Below are 21,398 nucleotides of genomic sequence, written 5' to 3' on the forward strand. Positions count from 1 at the left end.
TCTTTGTTGCTGAGCGCAGGCTTTCTCTAGTTGCGGCGAGCAGGGGCTACTCTTTGTTGCGGTGCGTAAGCTTCTCATTGGGTAGCTTCTCTTGTTGCAGAGCACGGGCTCTAGGCTCGCCGGCTTCAGTAGTTGTGGCTCGCAGGCTCTAGAGCGCAGGCTCAGTAGTTGCGGCGCACAGGCTTAGTTGCTCCACAGCATGTGGGATCTTCCCGGACCAGGGCTTGAACCCATGTCCCCTGCATTGGCAGGCGGATTCTTAACCACTGCGCCACCAGGGAAGCCCCTGGAGGGCTTTTGATGACAGGACATGGAGTTCAGTCTCTACAGCCTAGTAGGGAGCTTTGAAATTCAGGTTTTTGAGAAGAATGATGATGATGATGACAATGATGATGATATTAGCAAGAAAAGTGTTTTAATAAGATTAATTTGGCAGTCAAGTACAGAATGGATTAAAATTGGCAGAGGTAGAAAACAGGACACCAAATGAGAGGCAATTCATCAGACCAGACAGGAGGGAGATGGTATCAGGGTTCTCCAGAGAAGCACAACCAATAGGGGATATATAATATAAATATGTCTGCTCTCTGAAGCCTTGAAACCAGGGAAGCCTGTGGTGTAATTCAGTCTGAGTTCTAAGACTTGAGAACCAGGGGAGCTCATGATGTAAATCCTAGTCCAGGGGTGGGAGAAAATGAGATGAGGTGTCCCAGCTCAAACTGAGAGACAGGCAAAAGAGGACAGATTCCTCCAGCCCCTTCATGGATTGGATGATGCTGGCCCACACTGGGGAGGGCAGTCTATTTTACTGACTTCACTGATTCAAATGCTAACTCATCCAGAAACACTCTCACAGACACACCCAGAAACAGTGGTTAATCTGGGCTTCCCATGGCCAATCAAGGTGACACGTAAAATTAATCATCACAGAGGGGATAGGAGACTGGTGGTATATAGAAAGGAAGGAATGGATGTGAGAGACATTAAAGATCAAATTGCCTGAGATTGTTGACAAGGGTACATGTTAAAAAGTAAGAAAAAGGGAAATATCGTTGACCTTTTTCTGGTGACTGGAGAATGATGCAGTGAAGAAAAATACCTAAAATGTTCATTCATTTTGGTCAACAGATATTCCATGTACCTCTTCTAGGCATTGGGGATTCGATGGTAATTAAGATAGACAACATCTGTTGTTGTGGAGTTTACTTTCTTGCGGGGAGTGGGAGTCAGAAAGTAGACAAACAAGAAAATTTCCTGCTTGAAGAAGTAGCATTTCCCTGAAATGTGAGGAAAGAGCACGTGCAGATGTCCTAAGGCTAAAGCAAGTCTGGTAATTCCCTTCTCTGACACAATCTAACCCTAGATCAGTGGTTGTCAAATTTAAGAGTCCTTCAGAATCACCCAGCAGGCTTGTTGAAACACAGGTTTCTGGGTCTAACTCCAGAGTTTCTGAACTAGTAGGTCTGAGGCAGAGCCCAATAATTTGCATTTCTAACTAGTTCTTAGGTGATGCTAATGCTGTTTGTCATCTTATCAGTCTCTTTTTGCCATTATTATCTCTGCTTAAAAATCATCTCTTCATAAAGGTCTTTCCTTACTGCCAAGTCTAAGTAGCCCCACCAAGTTTTCTTTTATAACACTTGTATATTCTTTGAAATATTTGTCCTCAGCCGACAAGACCAGAAAGGTGAATTTAGGGAGTCTGAATAGACATTTGTATAGAGACAACAGTGGAATCTCAGAGGTTAAGGTTTCTGGGAAGGAAGGGTAGAGGACTGAGACCTGAGCCTTAGCTGTTAGTGATAACTAGCAGATCCTGAATGCCTACCATGTGCCAGGCACTGGTCTAATATTATATGCGTTATCTCATTTAATTCTCACAACTCTGTGAGATGGGTAGTGTTGTTAGCCAGTTCACAGACAAGGAAACTGAAACAGAGAGCTCTTACGTGTTCAAGGTCACTGCTAGGCAGTGGCAGAGGCAGGATTTGCCCATGAAGTGTGACTTCAGAGACTGTTGTTAGTCAAGGTGTCCTGGCTCTCGGGGAAAACTTTTGGCTGTGGGGATTTAGAATGAAGTAGAATTGGCAGATGAAAAAAGTCAAAGTCATTCGTGATGGGAAACTTTTCAGAAGGGTGTTGGGGGGGAAAAAAATGTTGGGTCTCTTGGGTGTTAATGTTTGTGCTGGAAGGTTGTACTTTCTCAGTTACTTTAAAAATTAGAATTATTTTCCCAGAGCATACTTTGACCAAAAGTTTTTGGAGAAAACTTGGGAACATGGGCTTACACCAGTTTGAATGGTTGCCATAAGGTATGGGAGTTTTAGAGATGTTTACTGAGCACCTCTCATGTATTAAACACTGCTTTGGGAGCTTGGAATACATCAGCGAACAAAACCAAGATCCCTGCCCTGGTGGAATTTAAACTGGGTATGTGGAGTGAGACAGATGATAAATAATAAACATAACTTTGTGAATTATCTAGTATGTTGGTAGGTGATATGAGAAAACTCAGGGTTACAAAGAATGGAAGGTGGATGGGGGAGGCATTGTAGATTTAAATAGCAGGCTAATTGAAATAGTGATATTTGAACAAAGATTTGATGGTGGTAATCTTCAATAAGAGTATTTTTTTTTCCAGTGATTCAAATGAGACTGCAGGTTTTGTTTAAAAACATATTGCCTGCTCTTTTGCTAAACTTGCTTACAAAAAATCTTAATTCTTTGTTAACTGTTTATGCTTTGTTGCTGCTACTGCGGTTTTAAATTTTAGGAACATGCTAGATAACTTGTTACCAGGCTGCTGCCAACACACAGTTTCTGAATTTTCACTTGGGCCAATCTAGCTAGGCCTTTTCCAGCCTGGGCCTTTTCGCAATCAGTTTTTCTTTTTGATCAGTAGTAAGTATTTGTTAATCATTGTGCCAGCTGTGTTAGAAAATGTGTGAAGATATTATATAATGTGAAGAGGTAAATGGGAGGACATGGACCTGGTTTTAGCATATCCACTCATTTTTCTTTCATTTTTTTCTAGAATCATGACCACAGATTCTCCCTTGCCCTCTGTCTCTTTTATCTCTGAGTGAAACATGCCATTTTTCCATTGTTTCTTGAACAGCAGCGGGAATGCTCTTATCTCGGGGTCTTTGAGCTATTTCCTCTACTAGGACCACTCTTCCCTCTGATTATCTACATGGCTTTCTTCCTCACTGCGTTCAGTTCAAAATGTCACATTGTTAGAGAGGCCTCTCCTTAGTACCCCTGCCCCCATCAATACCCTGCTTTATCACTGTGTTGCCTAGTATCCTGCTTTACGTTTCTTCATAGCACTTATCAGTCCTTGATATTAAATATTTCTTTATTCTTGTTTATTGTCAGTCCCTGTCCATTAACCCTTGGATGTTTCTTAACAATCTAACTTGAGCTGCTTAGTCCTCCCCTCCCACCTTCCCCCTCCCCAAGATATGTCACATAATAGTCTTCAATAGATATTGATTTTAATAAAGAATATATTTAATACTAGAGTATATTCTGCTTTGACTTATTATCTAATATTTCAGAGTTTAAATTTGCCCTCCATAAGTTTAAGGTTCTTTAGGGATCCTGACCATGTAGCCTAACCTATGTTGGTAAGCCTGTAGGCATTTATGGGATATAACTAAACATAAAATAAGGAAATTTTCATATGATTTAATGCCATCATTCTCATTACTGTGTGATCACTGATCTTATTTAAATAACTTGAGACCAGATTTGTCTGACCCAATGAAGCTTGGCAAACACAAAAATGTGGATAAGCTAAAGTACTTTTGCTTGGATCTGCTTAAAAAGATGGCTTAACATTTTAAAACATATCTCATATTGAGCAAACTGCAAAAATGAATATTAATCTGGTAAAAACAGCTGATACTATCCCCACTTAAACAGTAAACTATTGAAGTCAGAGTTTGATTTGGCCAGAGCCACAAAAGGTCTAGTGGTATAGTGCCAAAATAAAAGTGAGCCATTTGGAAGGATGGGATTTAAGTAGAACTGTGGCTATACAAAAATAAAAACTAGAGAGGGTCTTTTGCTGTTAGTTAATATCTTTGTATTTTTTCATTTTTAACAAGATCAAGTTTGGGCTGAATATGATCCTCTTTAACTTCCCGTATTTTTAATATGGCAGAGAAGATGATGGTTCCAAACTTGCTATTAACAGCTAATGTAGTATACCAGCTAATTAACATTTATGTATTGTGCACCTTTTTATGGACATTTTAGCATCCTCCTCCTAAAATATACTTTGGAATGAGTATGTCTGTTATTCACGCTTAACGGACATGTTTATTAAGAAATTTTAAGGTACTTCAGCTTGTAAATTATGGCACTTGAATAACATTTTATGAAATCTTCTTTAACTGTTGTTTCAAAATATATACCTTTTCTCTAATGTTCATTATAATTTCTTCCTCTGCATTAACCTTTGTTGTGGACCAACAACAAATCTAGAACACGAATTAGCCACTTAGAAGTTGATTTTCTCTACTATAAACAACAGCAACATTTTTATTATGGGAAATTTCAAAACAAACACATTTAGAGAGTACTGGTATAATGAATCCCTATGTATCCATTAGCCAGCTTCGACAGTTTCAGCACATGGTCAGTCTTGTTTCATATATGTCCCTACCAGCTTTGTCTCCCTACTTTGTATTTGCTTTGTTTTATTTCAAAGCAGATTTCATGCCATGTATGTGCCTTTTTCAACCATAGTATGTCTCTGAAAGATAAAGGCTTTAAAAATTTTTTTAACGTAACCACAACATGTAGGATATTTTAAGGCAATCTATAAATATTCTACCTGCTTTGGTATCTGAAGTCAGTCTTTTTTTAAAATATATATATAATTAATTTTTTTTAATACATTTCTTTATTTTTTGCCTGTGTTGGGTTTTTGTTGCTGGGGCAGGCTTTCTCTAGTTGCGGCGAGCGGGGGCTACTCTTCTTTGCGGTGCGTGGGCTTCTCATTGCAGTGGCTTCTCTTGTTGCAGAGCACGGGCTCTATGCACGCGGGCTTCAGTAGTTGTGGCACATGGGCTCAGTAGTTGTGGCTCGCCGGCTCTAGAGTGCAGGCTCAATAGTTGTGGTGCACGGGCTTAGTTGCTCTGCGGCATGTGGGATCTTCCTGGACCAGGGTTCAAACCCGTGTTCCCTGCGTTGGCAGGCGGATTCTTAACCACTGCGCCACCAGGGAAGTCCCTGAAGTCAATCTTAAAATAGTATGAATAATATAATACAATTACAATTGTATAAAATACTAGTGGTTTTATTATAAGTCTTTGGTTAATGGGCTTATAGATTTCTGGAAATTTCCTTAGGAAAGCCTTTTGAGCATCTGGAAAATTTCTGATTAATTTTTATTAAAATTTATAGGGAACACCTGAAACTAACACAACATTGTAAATCAACTATACTCCAACAAAAAAATTTTTTTAAAAGTTTATAGGGGATATATAATGGAATATTACTCAGCCATAAAAAGGAATGAAATTGGGTCGTTTGTAGAGACGTGGATGGACCTAGAGAGTGTCATACAGAGTAAAGTTAGTCAGAAAGAGAAAAGCAAATATCATATAATAACGCATATTATTTGGAATCTAGAAAAATGGTATAGATGATCTTAGTTGCAAAGCAGAAATAGAGACACAGATGTAGAGAACAAATGTATGGGTACCAAGGGGGAAAAGGGTGGGGTGGGAGGAATTGGGAGACTGGGATTGACACATACACATTATTGATACTATGTATAAAATGGACAACTGATGGGAACATGCTGTATAGCACAGGGAACTCACCTAGTGCACTGTGGTAACGTAAATGGGAGGGAAGTCCAAAAGGAAGGGGATATCTATATGTGTATGGCTGATTCATTTTGTTGTGCAGTGGAAGCTAACACAACATTGTAAAGCTAACACAACATTGTAAAGCAACCATACTCCAATAAAAATTAATTTTAAAAAATTTATAGGGAAAGAAGAAATAGTACATTGAGTATCAAAATGAATATTAAGCTTTGGATTTTGATTCTCCTGAAAATCTTTTTCCTTATTCTAAAATGTTATTTATTAAGTTCTTATATTAAACCAAAGATGTATAAATGTTTGTCTACAAAACTATTCACAAGTGTGAATTATTGTGATAAGTGTATATCTTTAGAAAGACTTCCTTCCTTAATGCCAGAAATCCTAGACCATGTTAATATTAGTGAACAAAATTGTGATGACTAAAAATTCAGCTCTACTAGTTTCTCAAACAAGGAAGAAATTTAATTTGGTAAGGGAAAGACTAAGCCACAAACAATAAGATGCATTGAAGAAACTAAACTAAAATATTTCATAGCACCTATACATTTGAATCATGGAAATATGGACTCTATTGTGTATTGTAAGAAGTAACCAGCTATGTATTAATTCATTTTCAATAATCTCTTCATAGCCTGAAATGAGAGAGAATCATCCAGGGCCCACGTGACTATTTTTGTCTACCTGTTAAATGAATGTTAATGTCTGGACATTACAGATAGTTAATACATTACTGCAGCAGTTCAAATCACAAAATAATTTGCTTTGACAGACATGTTTCTTTTAAAAGAAAAGTGTTCTAGAAAAATAGTGGGGTTGGGAAAAACTGGACCTGAAATGTTTTCTTTGTTCAATGGAAAGGTCAGTAATACAGGTGATGACAGAAATAAAAAAGGAAGATGAGATGGAACTTTGGAATTGTGTCCAATCCAGGTCTTGGAGACTCTTGTTATCATGCATATAGCCAAGCATATGCCACATCACCAACACATTTCATTTATTTTCTGACAGAACAACAGACGGAAACTCTGAGTAGCCTTGACTTTGGCATTGTCTTTCTTGGGCATCTGTTACAAATGCCAAAATCTCTCTCTCTTTGTTGTGGATAATGTTTGGAACTGGTAGATTGGTTTTTGAATATGTTCTACTGCTCCACTAGGCAGGAAATACCATACTACTCATTTCACCTTGTTAGTGAAAACAAAAACACCTTCTGTTTAATAAACTTAAATGTGTTGTTTACACAAAATGAAGTAGGATTTTTTTTATAAAGATCATTAATGATGTATATAAAATTAAAATACATTTACTTATCTCAAGAAATCATACTTGATTTAACAGTAACTTGTTGGTACAAAATACCAATTGTACCTCCTTTATACTGATTGTCAGTTGGGGGCCTGCATGAAACATAATTTCTCTTAGATGATCCATTTACGGTTACTTTGGTGAAGGGCTCAGTATTATGGTTGGGAGCAGAGTTAAGGGAACCAAAAAGGGATACTGAGACACTGAGTGAGTAGCAGCAGTGTGAAGCCACTTCTGGGCCTGTGAAGGGCCACTTCTGGGCACCAGTTATTGGAGCCCAGAAGGAACTGTAGTTGTGTAGAGATGCAGCATGGCTGGAACCATGGTTGTGATACAGGGAGGGAATGGACAAATAATACTCAGGCTCCTCTCTTCTGCCTTCTGATCTCCTGCAGAACCTACCCCGAATGGCCCCTGAAGCGCCAAGGTGATGCAGTATATAGAAGTTACCTGTGCTGTGAGGTAGTCTTTAAAAAAAAAAAAATGAAGGCCCAAAGAAGCTGTAAGTTGCTGAGGTCCCATTAGAGATAGTGATTCCAGGCCATTTGACTCCTCCGGCACTTTTTTTTAATTAACAGCTTTATTGAGATTTAATTTACATACCATAAAATTCTCCTGTATTAAGTGTACAATTCAATAATTTTTAGTATGTTTATGTCACCACAGTGTCACCACAGTCTAATCTTCAAACATTTTCATTACTCCTGAAAGAAACCTCACTCCCCATTCTCCCTAGGCAACCATAAATCCATTTTCTGTCTCTATAGATTTGCCTTTCCTGGACATCTAATATAAATGGAATCAAAAAATGTGTTTGGCTTCCTTGCCTAGGCATAACGTTTTTGAGATTTATCCATGTTGTAGCATGTATCAGTACTTATAAATACTTATAATGGAATAATATTCCATTGTTTAGATATAGCTCATTTGTTTATCTGTTCACTAGTTGATGGACATTTGGGTTGTTTTCACCATTTGGCTCTTGTGAATAATGCTGCTGTGAACATTTTCATAAAAGTATTTAAATGAAAACATGTTTCACTTTTCTTGTGCACGTACTTAGGAGTAGAATTGTTGGGTCATATGATAATGGTGTTTAACATTTTGAGGAACTGCCAGACTTTTCTAAAGTGACTGTATCATTTTATTTTACATTCCCACCAGCAGTGTATGAGGATTCTAGTTTCTCCACATCCTTGTCAACACTTGTGATTATAGCCTTTTTTTTTTTTTTTTTACTATAGCCGTTAATCTCCTGAAAGGTTCACTATTTTTAACACAGAGTTGTCTCTTCTCACATGATATTCTGCAATCAGGTTCAAGAGAAGGGAGGTATCTTTTACCATCGACAACTTTATTATTTTCACTGTTTTTTAAACTACAGGACATCACAGTGGAATTACTCAGCAGTTGGTAGCCAAGTTCATTAAGCTCTACATCCCTTAACACTTGCTTTTAAAGCAATTTTTAGTGAAACTTGGAGCTACTTACATAGTAATGCTTGTATGAAAGGGCTGTTATGACAATGAAAGGCCTGTTTGAGTTTAAGATTCCCTTTGCTTTCAATTTTAGTTTGGGAACTGAGGGTAAGTTTTGTAGCACATAGCAACTACAGTCACCTTTTAAAAATGTATTTAGTCACTCCCTTGCTTAAAAATCCTTCAGTTGTTTTCCATTGAGCATGGAATAGAATCCAGACTCCTTACTGTACCCCCATAGGTTTTTCATGTTTGCCCCTTGCCTACTACTTTACAGGTGAATGGGTCTCCTGCCATTCCCCCCTTCCCTCGGTACATTTGAAGCATGTTAGTCTTCTTTCAGCTGCTCTATATAGCAGGCTTTCCAACCTCAGGCCATGCATAACTCTTTCCTCTCCTCTTCCTGTGGTTTGGCACAGGGTTAGCTTAATATCCCCTTTCCATGGAGATTTTCGCTGATTGCTGTGTCTTCCAAAAGTAATGTCTCAATCGCTTCTGCCCTCAGCCCCATTTCTCAGGGAGGACACTCTTTTGGCAATTCCATCCATTTCATGACTTCACAAATAACCCAACTGGTAATGATACCCAACTTTTAATTTCCAGCTCTAAGTGGGAATGTTCACTAGCCCTCTTTTGAGTATTTCCCACTTTATCTCTTATGAACACCTTTTAAGAGTTCTCAAATGTCTAACTATTGCCACTGTTCGGTCCTTATAATTTTTTACCTGGATTTCTGCAGTAGGATCTTGGCCTTCCAACTTTTAGGCTTGCTCTTCTTCACAGTGCTTATCAGATTATCCTTCTAAGAGTGATTCTCTCCTCTTGGTATATGGCAGAATTGCTTTAAGAGCTTTTTCAAAGTGACTTACAGGGTCCCATCTTAGAATTACTAATAAAGAACTTCTGAAAGTGAGAACTGGGAGTGTACAGTTTGAAAAAACCCACCGGATGATGCTGATGAGCACCTCTGGTTAAAAACCATTCTTTTAAAATACAATTTAATCATTTAACACTGATTAAAACTCTTTAGAGGCTCTTGATTCCCTTGAATATAAATGTGATTTTGGCATATAATTTTCTATAATCTGGGTCCTGTCTGACTCATAGCCCTATCCCTAGTGCACCCATACAGAATTACTGAAAGGTCTACTAATGTACCATCTTATTTACATTTCTAGGCCTTTACATATGGTAGTACACCCATACAGAATTACTGAAAGGTCTACTAATGTACCATCTTATTTACATTTCTAGGTCTTTACATATGGTATTATCTCTTCCTGAAATAATTTCTTTTTCTTTCCTTGAATACTTTCTCCTCTTTCTTTCAGTACTCAGCTGCATTTCCTAGAGGTAAGCCTCTTATACTATGTAATGTTTGTTTATTTACTTATGCCTTTTTATTTCTGTGCCTTCTAGTGCCTAGCATAATGCTTGGCAGTCAGTAAATGTCAGTTGTATAAATTCAGACCTCACCTTTAGGTGCAGTAATAATAGCACTGATTGAACATTATGTGCCAAACATAGTACTGCGCTAAATGCTATATATATATATATATATATATATATATATATATATATATATATATATATATATATGCCTTATTGTTTACTCTCACTTTATGAATGTGCATGTTACTATTCACCATATTTTACAGTTGAGGAAACTGAGACAGAGAGAGACTATGTGGTTAGCCTCAAGTTGCAAAATTTGTAAAGTACAGAGCTGGATTTGAATCCTGTGGCTTATTTGCAAAGCTTGTGTGTTTTTTTTTTTTTTTTACAGCTGTTACATAGTTGTTTCATGATTCATTAGTTTATTTTTTCAAACTCACAATAAATAATTCCTTAATAAGACCTGATTCTTCTTATGCTTCAGGGGTATTTTTTGTTTTTAATCCTCAGACTACAATTAGCTAAAATAAAATAAAGATTTATATTACTTGACATTTAGGTATGAGTAGGACAGACATGCTAGACAGAGTTCTACATGCAAAGTTAATTCAGTGAACTTGGTGTTACCACTGTACTCATTTTGAAGACAGATTTTATACTGAAGAATACTGTGTGATAGATGAAGTAAAAATATTTAGCTTAACTCAGAATAGTAGAAATATGCAGAACATTAGGCTTCATAAAGAGGAAAACTAGGACTCCCTGTGCTTTGCTAAAAGTCTCGAAGTACGTACATTTGCAGAATCAGGACTGGAATCTGGGCCTTCTAACTTCCAATCCAGGGTTATCTTTCTCAACTCTGAAAAGCTGATAATACCCTAAGACTAAAACAATATTTTCCAAATTTAAAGAAAATTCTGTTTTTATTATAGAATATATATTTTTTCAGTGACCAAGTTCTTTAACAGAGAAGAAAATAATATGACTACTTAAGGCAAAATCATTCATTCAATCTTGGGTAACTTATTACTTGTGTGCAAGTACTGGCTTGTTTACCTGGGATTTAACATATTTCATGGAATTTTTGCTGATTGATTTTAAAACTTGGAATGTGTTTTATTTCTTAAGTATTATGGAAATAAGAGTATGCTACCCAAGGAGAAGATCTGTACATGTTATTAATATCTGGATATAAACCATAAGACAGCTTATTCTCAGTAATACACTCAAAGCATTTTTTCTTATGATCATATGCCATCTTCACTGCACAAATTTGCCATTTTAGATGAGATTTTTGTCACAGCTTTCTCATCTGCCTTAAAACTTAATTTTCTTTGTTAAACAAATTAGATTAAAATTAGGAAAGAAGCTTACGGAAAGAATGTCATACTTACAGTAAACAAGGTAGAGAGTGGTAACTGAATAATCTCTTTTGGTTTGTTTTAATTTTTAGGAAAACATCAGTTTTTAAATTTGGAATTTAAGTAACAGCAGTTGAAGGAAAATGTTACATCCCCCTGCAAAATTCTGACCCTTCTTATCCTCAAGATTCAGTCTGTACCCCACTTTGAAAGTATGGGGAGGGGATGGAAGATGGAAGTTTTGTGCTTGGTTGGGAATCTGAAGATCGACACAACTGTGACTGTTAACCCTTGGCTCCTTCCTCTTCCCTAGACCTTAGCTCCTGTAGTGCTTGGAGTGTGTAGGGGTAGTAAAAGTCCTCTCTCTCACCCTACCACCCATCCAGGCCTTGGGGGCTAGAAAGGGCTATACTACGGTAGGTACTATTATATTAAATAAATGTACATTTATTCAAAGGAGCTCATATTTAGGTATAGGAATTAGAAACAAAGACCATGTTTTGAGGCCTTTTTTTTTTTCCAGGATAAATTTTTATTTTCTTAATCTGGCTTTTGTTTGAAAAAAATAAACAACTTCAGCAAGCCAGTGACCATCAGATTATTTTGAAACTTATTTTAAAACCATAAAAAAAATATATTTTTGAAACTTGTTTTAAAGCCTTAAAAATATTATATACAGATTAACAAAAAAAAAATCCTTATTATATGGTATATGGAGATGGGCCAACCACAGGAGGGAGATTAAATACATGCATGACAGCAAGCCTATCTATAACCACCTTCTTGTTTGATGATGTTGCACACTTCATGAAAAATTACCCATAATCACTAAGTTTGGATGATTGTAACTTTTATTGAGCTATAGTTCACAAATCATATAATTCACTATTTTATTTTATTTTTATTTTTTAAAATTATGTTGTTTGCGAATAAAGACTGTTTTGTTTTTGGCCGTGCCGCATGGCTTATGGGATTTTAGTTCCCCGACCAGGGATCAAACCTGGGCCCTCGGCAGTGAGAACACGGAGTCCTAACCACTGGACCACCAGGGAATTCCCATAATTCACTATTTTAAAATGTACGGTTCAGTAGTAGTTACATGAGACTGTGTAACCATCACCACTATCTAGTTCTAGAACATTTTCCATCACCCCATAAGGAAACACATGCTCATAAGCAGTCTCTTCCTATTCTCCCCTCTCCCTAAACCCTGGCAACCACAGTATCTACTTTGTGTCTCCAGGGATTTGCTCATTCAGTACATTTCATAGAAATGGAATCATACTATATGTGGACTTTTGTATTTGGCTTCTTTCACTTAGCATAGTATTTTCAAGGTTCATCCATGTTGTAGCATGTATTCGTGTTTCATTTCTTTTTATGGCTGAGTAATATTCCATTGTATGGCTGTATCACACTTACCCATTTATTGTTGGACATTTGGATTGTTTCTGCCTTTTGACTGTCATGATTAATGCTGCTTAATTAATGCTGCTGATTAATGAACATTTATGTACGAGTTTTTGTGTGAACATATATGTACTTCCAGTTCTCTTGAGTATATATACCTAGAAATGGGACTCCTGGGCCATATGGTGACTATGTTTAATTTTTTGAGGGAAGCATGGAATTTTTTTTTTTTCCTTCTGGTTTTCCCAATGAGCTTTATTTGGGCAGACCTGGGGATGGGGAGGGCCTGCATTTAAATGAAGGTGTTGGGCCTCTTGGTGGTGAAGTGTGGCTTGTGCTGGTGACAGAGGACCCCGTGGGGCAGTGGGAACTTGATCTTGGAGTCGTGGAACTGCTCGGCTGCTGCTCGGCGGCACTTGTTGGCTGCGATCTCCTCTACCTCCATGATCTGGATCCAGTGGGCCCGGGCAAGGTGCCGGGTGCCCATGTCTCGGTAGCACTGGGTGGTGGTGCCAGCTGCGGTCAGGTCCCGGTACTGCCGGTACATGTTGTGGGGGCCTCTGCAGGAGTCATAGTGCAGCCAGATGCGGAAGTTCTTCAGCCTTGGGAGATTTCTTGAACACCTGTCCACAGTGGACAGTTTCCCCTGAAGACTTCTTCATCTTCTTCAGCTGAGACACAAAGTACCAGAAGTGGGACTTGGCAGCATGATTAGGTGCAAAGATTTGCATGGGACAGAGAGGCGGTGTGGGCCGTTTGGCGGGCAGCACCCCACCACCTTGTACTCTCGAAGTGTGCCCGAGGCCTTCATGGCGCTCCATCTGCGCTCGCTGCCACCCTTGAAAATGCGGGAAGCGTGGAATTTTAACTGGTTTTTAAAAATTCATTGAACTACTGTTTCACTCAAAGCTAATTTTTATATCACGTATAATCTTTATCCCATTGTGCTTTATATATAAGTTATTTTTTTAAGAAAAGCCAATTTATTTTTATATAATTATTGAGAGGATATTTATCTGTTTTGCTCCCTCTATGACGTATGGTGTAGAACATTCTTAATTTGGGCTTCAATAATTAAATCCATTGAATAGTGGCCCAGTTAGAGCTCTACTTTATATTGAAAACTCTTGTACAATGCCTAAAATTGATAGAAGTCTACACGTATTCAGTTTTCTAGAAAGGGCTGACCTACTAGCTTGATCCTTCATTTTTTTATTTTCCAATTCTTATCAGGATGTCTGGCAATCAGGTTAGGTACTCAGTACATATTTGCTTGAGAGGTGATTGAGCTGTAACTTAAAGGTGATTTCTCTTCTGAAACTGAACATAGATTGTAATTATTTATGAGTATCTACAATGTGCCAGATACTATTGGGTTGCCCAAAAAGTTCGTTTGGTGTTTTCCGTAAGACGGCTCTAGCCTAGTTGTCTTCAACTTCATTTAAAACAATTTTGTTCGATTGTATTGTGACAGCTGTCATATCAGCGTGCATTTAAAAAAAAACATCAGGCTTCCCTGGTGGCGCAGTGGTTGAGAATCCGCCTGCCAATGCAGGGGACACGGGTTCGAGCCCTGGTCTGGGAGGATCCCACATGCCGCGGAGCGACTAGGCCCGTGAGCCACAATTGCTGAGCCTGCGCATCTGGAGCCTGTGCTCCGCAACAAGAGAGGCCGCGATAGTGAGAGGCCCGCACACCGCGATGAAGAGTGGCCCCCACTTGCCGCAACTAGAGAAAGCCCTAGCACAGAAACGAAGACCCAACACAGTCATAAATAAATAAATAAATAAAATTAAAAAAAAAAATCAAAATTGGTGAATTTTTGTGTAGCCATTTTAATATTGAAGATGGAAGAAAAAAGGCAACATTTTCGGCATATTATGCTTTATTATTTCAAGAAAGGTAAAAACGCAACTGAAATGCAAAAAAAGATTTGTGCGGTGTATGGAGAAGGTGCTGTGACTGACTGAATGTGTCAGAAGTGGTTTGTGATGTTTCATACTGGCGATTTCTCGCTGGACAATGCTTCACGGTTGGGTAGACCAGTTGAAGTTGATAGCCATCAAATCGGGACATTAACTGAGAACAATCAACGTTATACCGCGCGAGAGGTAGCCGACATACTCAAAATATCCAAATCAAGCGTTGAAAATCACTTGCACCAGCCTGGTTATGTTAATCGCTTTGATGTTTGGGTTCCACACAAGTTAAGCGAAAAAAACCTTCTTGACCGTATTTCCACATGCGATTCTCTACTGAAACGTAACGAAAACATTCTGTTTTTAAAACAAATTGTGACAGGCGATGAAAAGTGGATACTGTACAATAAAGTGGAACGGAAGAGATCGTGGGGCAAGCGAAATACACCACCACCAACCACACCAATGGCCGGTCTTCATTCAAAGAAGGTGATGTTGTGTACATGGTGGGATTGGAAAGAAGTCCTCTGTTATGAGCTCCTTCCAGAAAAACGATTAATTCCAACAAGTACTTCTTCCAGTTGACCAACTGAAAGCAACACTCGAGGAAAAGCGTCCGGAATTAGTCAACAGAAAATGCATAATCTTCCATGAAGATAACACAAGACCGCACGTTTCTTTGATGACCAGGCAAAAACTGTTACAGTTTGGCTGGGAAGTTCTGATTCATCAGCCATATTCACCAGACGTTGCACCTTTGGATTTCCATTTATTTCGGTCTTTACAAAATTCTCTTAATGGAAAAAATTTCAATTCTCTGGAAGACTGTAAAAGGCACTTGGAACAGTTCTTTGCTCAAAAATATAAAAAGTTTTGAGAAGATGGAATTAATGAAGTTGCCTGAAAAATGGCAGAAGGTAGTGGAACAAAACAGTGAATACGTTGTTCAATAAAGTTCTTGGTGAAAATGGAAAATGTGCCTTTTTTTTAAACTTAAAAACTGAAGGAACTTTTTGGCCAACCCAATATTTTGGGTGATGGGGTTATAGCAGTGATGAAAGCAAAGACCCTGTCCTAATGGAGTTTTCATTTCAGTGGCTAATAGGCAAACTAGTAAATAATGTTGAATGTTTATTAGTGCTATGGAGAAAAATAAAGCAAGAAAAGAGGATTAGGCAATGTGTAGGGAGGATAGAGGAAGGATGTTATTTTATATCAGGTGGTCAGGGAAGTCTTCAGTGAGATGAAATTTGAGCAGAGACCTGAGGGGAAATGAGGTGAACCAACTTAGTATGTTTGAGGAAAGAGCCAGGAGACCTGTGTGGCTAGAGTGGAAAATAGATAAAATTGGAGGTTTAAGGGGGCAGCAGTTAGGTCACTTAGTACATTGAGGATTATTGTAAGAACTTTGGCTTTTACTAGGGTGAGATGGGAAGCCATTGGAAGGATTTGAGCAGAAGAGTTTCATGATTTGGCTTTACGTTTTTTTTTTTTTTTAAACATAATTGACCTTACAACACTGTGTTAGTTCCAGGTGCACAACATAGTGATTCAGTATTTCTGTACATTACGAAATAGTTACCATCTGTCACCATACAAAATTATTACAACATTATTGACTATATTCCTCATGCTGTACATTTCATCCCTATGACTGATTTATTTTGTAACTGGGAGTCTGTACTTCTTAATCTCCCTTACCTATTGTGCTCATCCCCCCACCTACCACCTGTTTATTCTCTGTATCTATGAGTCTGTTTTTGTTTCGTTATGTTTGTTCATTTATTTGGTCTTTTAGAGTCCGCATATTTGTCTCTCTGACTTATTTCACTTAGCATATAGTACCCTCTAAGTCCATCCATGTTGCCTCAAATGGCAAGATTTCATATTTTTAATGGCTGAGTAATATTCCATTTTATTTATATATTTGTGTGTGATACACACATTATATGTGTAATATATACACACACACACCCCACATCTTTATCAATTCATCTATCAATGGACATTCAGGTTGCTTCTATATCTTGGCTATTGTAAATAATGCTGCAGTGAACATAGGGGTGCATAGATCTTTTCGAATTAGTGTTTTTAATTTTCAGAAAAATACCCAGAAGTGGAATTGCCAGTTAGTATGGTAGTTCAATTTTTTAAATTTAATTTTTAATTTTAATTCTATTGATAAGGGGTTAAAATCCAAAATATACAAAGAACTCATATAGCTCAATTTTTTAAAAAAAAAATCAACCAGTTTTTAAAAAATGGACAGAGGACCTGAATACACATTTTTCCAAAGAAGACATATAGATGGCCAACAGACGCATGAAAAGATGTTCAGTAACACTCATCAATGAAATGCAAATCAAAAGCACAATAAGATACCACCTCACACCTGTCAGAATGGCCATTATCAAAAAGACAACAAATAACAAGTGTTGAAGAGGGTATGGAGGAAAGGGAGCCCTTGTACCCTGTTGGAGGGAGTGTAAATTGGTGCAGCTACTATGGAAAACAGTATGGAGATTCCTCAAAATACTAAAAATTGAACTATCATATGACTTCATTTTTTAAGAGAGTGACTCAGGCTGAGAATAGGGGGTGGGAGGGGTTAGGGCAGAAGCAGAGAGACCAGTTAGGAGGTTATAATTATTCCTTGCCTGTTAAAGAAGTGGAGTTAGCATGGATTTCTAAGAAGCAAGACAAAACAAAAAACCACCCCTAGAACCTCCTGATATTTACAGTTTATCTTGATCATTATTCTTACTCTTAAAGAGGTTTCAAGATTTGACATGGCTTACAAATTTTTCTTAGTGTAGATTGTATTTTTGAGAGCCTCTTTTGTTTTTTGTGGGGTTTTGGGGGGTTTTTTGGCCATGCCACGTGGCTTATGGGATCTTAGTTCCCCAGCCAGGGATTGAACCCCAGCCCTCAGCAGCGAAAGCATGGAGTCTTAACCACTGGACCACCAGGGAATTCCCTGAGAGCTGTTTTAGATTTACAGATAGTACAGGGTTCCCATATACACCCTCACCCACTTTCCCCTATTATTAAGTTCTTATATTCTTATGGTACATTTGTTACTAGTAATTAACTGATACATTGTAGTCAACTGAAATATGTAGTCAACTGAAATCTGTAGTTTATTCAAATTTCCTTAGTTTTTACTTAATGTCTTTTTTTGGTCTCTCCAGGGATACCCCTTTACATTTGTTTATCTTGTCTCAGTAGATTCCTCTTTGCCATCACAATTTCTCAGACTTTTCTTGTTTCTGATGACCTTTATATTTTTGAGCAGTGCTTGTCAAGTATTTTGTAGAATGCCCTTCTCTTGGAATTTGCCTGATGTTTTTTTTCTCATAATCAGACTGGAGTTATGGGTTCTCCAGAGGGAGATCACAGAGGTAAAGTGTTACTTTCATTACATCATATTAAGGGTATATCTTATCAATGTGATTTATCACTGTTGATTTTGATTTTTACCACCTGGCTGAGGTAGTGTTTGTCAGGTTTCTGCACTGTAAAGTTACTCTTCTGTTGTTTTTTTCCTCCTTTCAGTACTATCCTCTTTGGAAGAAAGTTGCTATGTGCAGCCCATTAAGGAGTGGGGAGTTATGGTCCACCTCCTTCAATGTAGAGTTGCTACGTAAATTATTTAGAATTCTTCAGGGAGATTTGTGTTTCCTCCTCTATTTATTTATTAGTCATTTAATTTTATCAGTATGGACTCACAGATATATACTACTAAGTTTTTTTTGCTCAAAATGTTCCAGTTTTGGTCATTGGGAGCTCTTTCAATTTGCCTCTTTGTCCCTGTGACATATCCCCATAAGTGTAAGGTTTTTCCCCCTCTCTCTTTCTGTTTGTTTGGTCAGGAAGAAAATGCAAAGATGCTCAACATCATTAGATAACTGAAAAAATCAAAACCACAATGAGATACCACTTCACACCTACTAGGATGGGTATTATAATAAAAGTAAAGACATAGGCAATAACAAGTATTGGTAAAGATGTTGAGAAATTGTAACCCATTAAACATTGTTGGTGGGAATGTAGAATGATACAGCCAGTTTGGTTGGCCATTCCTCAAAATGTGAAACATGGAGTTATCATAAGACCCAGCAATTCCACTCCTAGGTATATACCCAAGAGAATTTAAAATATACATCCACACAAAAACTTGTATGTGCATGTTCATCACAGCATAATTCATAATAGCCAAAAAGTGGAAACAACCCAGTGTCCATCAGTTGATGAATGGCTAAACAAAATGTGATATATCTATACAATGGAATGTTATTCAGCCGTGAAATGAAGTACTGATATATCCATGTTTGTAACATGGATGACCATTGAAAACATTATGCTAAGTGAAAGAAGCCAGTCACAAAAGCCTGCATATAATATAATATGATTCCATTTATATGAAATGTTGCGAGTGGGCAAATGCATAGAGACAGAAAAATTAGTGATTGCCAGGGGCTGGGTAGAGGAGGATATATGGGGTGTGATGCTAATGGGTACAGGTTTATTTTTGAGGCAGTTAAGTGTTCTAAAATTAGGTTATGTTGATGGTTGCACAACCCTGAGTATTCTAAAAGAGCTCTGATTTGTACACTTTAAAAGGGTGACCTTTATGGTATGTGAATTACATATCATTTAAAAAAATTTAGAACAAAACAAAAATGAGATACCTAGGGATTTATACTTGTAAGAATCATACACTAAACACTACAAAAGATTGCTGACAGGAATTAAAGACCCAAATAAATAGATATACTCATGGATTAGAAGACTCAATACTCTTTAAGATGGTAGTTTTCCCCAGTTGATGTATAGAGTCATTGCAGTGTTTTTGTAGAAATTGACCGGCTGACTGTAAAATTTATATGGGAATACCTGGCATAGACAAAATAATTTTGAAAAAGAACAAAATTAGAAAATCTGTACAACCTGAATCATTTATCAGACTGTGTGTTATTGGCCTAAGAACAGACATTGATCAATGTAACACAGTAGTTAAGAACAGAACCACAAATATATGGCTAGTTGACTTTTTTGGACATAGGTTCAGATAGTTTCAATAGGTAAAGATTCAGTAGATAGAGAATAATCTTTTTGATAAGTAGTACTGGGATAATTGCATATCCAAATTAAAAAAAAAAAAAAGAATCCCAAGCCTTGCATCACACCATGTACAAAAAGTGCATTCCAAATGAATCATAGACCTAAGTGGAAAAATTAATACTATAAAACTTCTAGAAGAAAACATAAGAAGAAATCTATGAGATGTTGGATTAGGCAAAGATTTCTTAGCTACAACATCAAAAGTACAATTCATAAAATAAAAAATTATTTTGCTCTTCTAAATACATTGTTAGGAGAATGAAAGCCACAGATTGGGAGAAAATGTTTACAAAATATGTATCTGTCCAAGGATTTGGTTCCAGAGTATATAGGCAACTCCTAAAACATTAATAAGAAAACAAACAACCCAATAAAATATGGGCAAAAGATTTGAGTGGATACTTTACCAAAGAAGATTTCTGCATGGTAGATAAACAAATGATGCTCAACATTTTAGTTATTAAGGAAATGCTTATTAAAACCACAGTGAGATACCACTGCACACCAATTAGAATAGCTCAAATTTTTTAAAAGAAAAGGAAAAGAAACAACTTACAAACTTAAAATACTTGGTGCCAGTGAGGATGTAGAGTAACCAGACGAGACGTACATTATTGGTGGGAATGCAAAGAGGTATAGCCACTTTGGAAAACAAGCAGTTTCTCTAAAGTTAACATATTACCATAGAACTCAGCCGTCCCCCTCCTAAGTTATTTACTCAAGTGAAATGAAAACTTATGTTCAGACTAAACCTTAGGCATGTGTTTATAGCAGCTTTATTCATAATTGCCAAAACAGGAAAGAACCCAAAGGTCCTTTGACTGATGAACGGATTTAAAACAACCATCAACCTTTGGTACATCTATATAATGGAGTGCTACTCCACAATAAAAAATAATGAATTACTGGAAGTGGGCACGCTCCACGCCTTGAGGGCATTGGTCTTTTCCCACCTGCCTTGCGCCGCTGTGGGAGATTCTGAGAGTCAAGAGGAAGTCATCTGGGACATCGCCAGGCAGCTCGTCCAAGTAGCAGACAGGATGGAGTGCAGCGTCCGGCCAGGGCTGGTGGGCAACCTGGCCGCGCAGTTTATGAATGGGAGCCTGTCAGAGGAGGACAGGCGTATCTATTTGTTCAACAGATACAAAGGTTTGGTTAATGCAAGATGAGTAAGCTCTTCATCGTTCATGAACAGATCTGCGGTACAACATGGTGCACATAGTTAACAATACTGTATTGTATTCTTTAAGTGGGTGGATATCATGTTAAGTGCTCTTACCACAATTAAATTAATTGGTTAGAACTTCGGCCTGGAAGAAAACATTCACAATACATCTATCTGACCAAAGAAAATGTGGATCCAGACTGTATTTATTTATTTATTTTTAAACATTTTATTATTTTTTTTTAATTTTTATTTATTTTTTGGCTGCATTGGGTCTTCGTTTGTGCACGGGCTTTAGTTGCGGCGAGCGGGGGCTATTCTTCGTTGCGGTGCGCGGGCCTTTCATTGTGGTGGCTTCTCTTGTTGCAGAGCATGGGCTCTAGGTGCGCGGGCTT

The 21,398-nt window shown here is 37.6% G+C and overlaps 1 protein-coding gene and 1 pseudogene across 5 annotated transcripts in view; one reads left to right on the top strand and one right to left on the bottom strand.

Moving 5' to 3' along the window:
* The window catches only part of QSER1 (glutamine and serine rich 1), an 85,035-nt gene that overhangs the window by 15,746 nt on the left and 47,891 nt on the right, over nucleotides 1-21,398 (top strand). The window lies entirely within an intron of this gene.
* On the bottom strand, nucleotides 13,088-13,606 carry LOC132369522 (large ribosomal subunit protein eL20-like; annotated as a pseudogene).

Source organism: Balaenoptera ricei, chromosome 8 (assembly GCF_028023285.1).
Source record: "Balaenoptera ricei isolate mBalRic1 chromosome 8, mBalRic1.hap2, whole genome shotgun sequence".
Lineage (NCBI taxonomy): Eukaryota > Metazoa > Chordata > Mammalia > Artiodactyla > Balaenopteridae > Balaenoptera > Balaenoptera ricei.